At 48.3% G+C, this 2,500-nt stretch overlaps 1 protein-coding gene and 1 long non-coding RNA gene across 2 annotated transcripts in view; one reads left to right on the plus strand and one right to left on the minus strand.

Annotated features, from left to right (window-relative positions):
* The window catches only part of LOC121705622, a 13,238-nt gene that overhangs the window by 2,018 nt on the left and 8,720 nt on the right, over window positions 1–2,500 (minus strand). The window lies entirely within an intron of this gene.
* Window positions 2,200–2,500, plus strand: part of syt17 (synaptotagmin XVII) — a 21,310-nt gene continuing 21,009 nt past the window's right edge. Inside the window, exon 1 of the mRNA XM_042086694.1 lies at window positions 2,200–2,500. This exon is cut by the window's right edge and continues 66 nt beyond it. The gene's annotated coding sequence lies outside the window, so the exon portion shown is untranslated.

Genomic DNA, 2,500 nt, shown 5'->3' on the forward strand with positions numbered 1-2,500 from the left:
TGTTTACCCTATCAGGAAAAGTGTAAATTGCAAAAGATCTATCCAAAGAGAAGGTGAATCAGTCACAGGCATGAAACTAGTTCAAAATAAAGAAAGAATGTAAACAAACATGATCAACATTTCTACAGTTGCACCAGTGATCCCGAACTGCTTTTCATCAGTGCATGGAGTGCGTTCAGAGATGGGATGTTTTGACTTATGTGGCAATAGCACTCTACTGAGGCCTGAAACATCTACTGCTGCAGCTCAGAGCATCTGCGACAGTCTTTCAAATTCGGAACAGGAAGTGTACCATATGGTAAGTCAGCCACATGGCAGGAAGTAAGCCTGTTCTGCTCTCTCTGTCTCTCTCTCTCTTCTTCTCCTCTTTACATGACATTCTCCTCTGATATATAACTCTATACACAATGTCTCGTCCAGCTATGTGGAGTTCATTTGTATTGTGGTATAAACCATGGTGTATTTATAACTGTACAGACGTGCTGTTCTCTTGCTAAGGATCTGTCTAAGCAGTGGCCAGACCCTGGGCTGTCTTGTATTTGAGTAGATGCGTTTGTGTGGATCACAGTGCCTCAGGTCAAGACTACACTCACAGAAACTACTGTCGTGTTCTTCACAAGCACCACTTTTTTTTCACCCACATGCTTGGCAGAGCCCTCAGTGTTTTAGAGCCATGCACAAATGAGAATTTCATAGCCACACAGCAATGAGATTACCACCAGGGGGCGATGTTAGACCTTCACTGGAATCTCATTTGCACATTTGCCTTCAGAATGCCTTTCCATATTGGGGGATTATGTTATCCATCACACCTTATTACGGCTTATTACCATTGTTATCACTGTTCTCCAGATTACATTTTATTTTTAATTCAATTTGTTTTTCCAAATATGGTCTATTTTGAGGTCATTGCAACTTTCAAAAGATGCAATACTCTTATTTATTCTTCCTGGTGACCTGCTGTGTGTGCGGTACATCCAGTAATACTGATGGGGAATAGTAATGGGGGCCGAGGTGCAAAGAGTGGCCCATGTCAACATTTGGAGTGGTGGTGTAGGGGGTGATGAAGGCAACGGCACATTGTGTGTGCTGACACCACATCAGGTCATGGACTCTTTCACATGGAAACTTACTTTTACGTTTCTTGTCCTCCTCCCACAACGATTGTGTAGCCCCTTGATGATTAGCTAGTGTGCTCTCTCTCTCTCTTTCTTTTTCTTAAACCCTATCTCTCTCCTCTACCTCCTTCACACACACTCTCTCTTTCCACTTCTCTTCTCTTTCTCACTGATTCTCCTACTACCCCATTTGTCCTTCCCTATGTGCACCATAGCATGTGTGTGAGAGAGAAAGTGTCTGCACTTGTCGCTGACTGTGTGTTTCTATCAATGCCACAATGTGCCCTCCTTCTCTGTATGAGTGCTTGTTCCTGCCTCTCTCCATCCCTGTCCCTTCCCTCCCCCACTTTTCTCTCTCTCTCTCTCTCTCTGTTCCCTCTCTTCCCTGAGTACTCCAGGCACACAGGTGGCCTCGTGGACCCTGACTCAGCTCGTAGATGCCCTGCATAACATGTTGCCGTGGCAGCAATTACTCTCCCCACCTGCCGCCAAGCCGCCATACCCACCCACCTCTCCTCCTCCTCCTCTTCCAGCATGCACCCACCCACCCCCACCTGCCCATCCCCCCACTGCTGCCCGTCTGCCTCCATCTCGGAGAGCGATGGAACAACAAGTGGCCGTATGGTCGCCAGTCAGGTGTCTGCTGCTTCTGCTGCTGTTGTAAAGCGACTGACTGACTGCGGAGGGGGGAGACTAGGGAAGCGGAGAAGAGGAAGAGAGGAAAGAGAGAGGAAAGAGAGAGGCACGCATGACAGATCTGATACCCATCAGTGTTTCATTGAAACCTGGATGACTCACCAGGCTCTGATAGGAACACAGGACACAAGGCGGGGGGGGGGGGGGGGGGGGGGGGGTGGAGATAGAGAGGAGGAGAGGGTTGTCATATACTCAGGGGGAAAAGAGCGTGCATCTTGCGTGTCATTTGTGGAGAGTGGGCCAGACAGAAGAGAGAGAGAGAGAGAGAGAGAGAGAGAGAGAGAGGGAGAGAGAGAGAGAGAGAGACTAAGCTTTTGGGTGGGTGGGGTTGAAGATGGAGGGAAGGAGGGAGATTAACAGATAGAGAGGAAGGGAGTGAGAGAGTAAGTGAGTGAGGGAGTGAGGGAGGAAGTGAGTGAGTGAGAGAGGTTTGTTGTATTGTTGTTGTTGAATGTGGCTGTTTTAATTTGGGAGAGGAAGTCAGTCTTCCCCTTTGGAATGGATTTTCCTCGGAGGGTTGGGACGAAGAGCAGCCTGGGGAACAGCTAAACCACTCACTCCCGTCACGTCTGAAAGGCATCCTCTTCCTCTCTCTTTCTTCCCATCCCTCTTTCTCTCTGTTCCCTCATTTTCTCCCCTTCTCCTGTTGTTCTGGATGAGACTGAAGTGGTGGCTGTAGGAGAGGT

This window comes from Alosa sapidissima, chromosome 3 (assembly GCF_018492685.1).
Source record: "Alosa sapidissima isolate fAloSap1 chromosome 3, fAloSap1.pri, whole genome shotgun sequence".
Classification (NCBI taxonomy): domain Eukaryota; kingdom Metazoa; phylum Chordata; class Actinopteri; order Clupeiformes; family Clupeidae; genus Alosa; species Alosa sapidissima.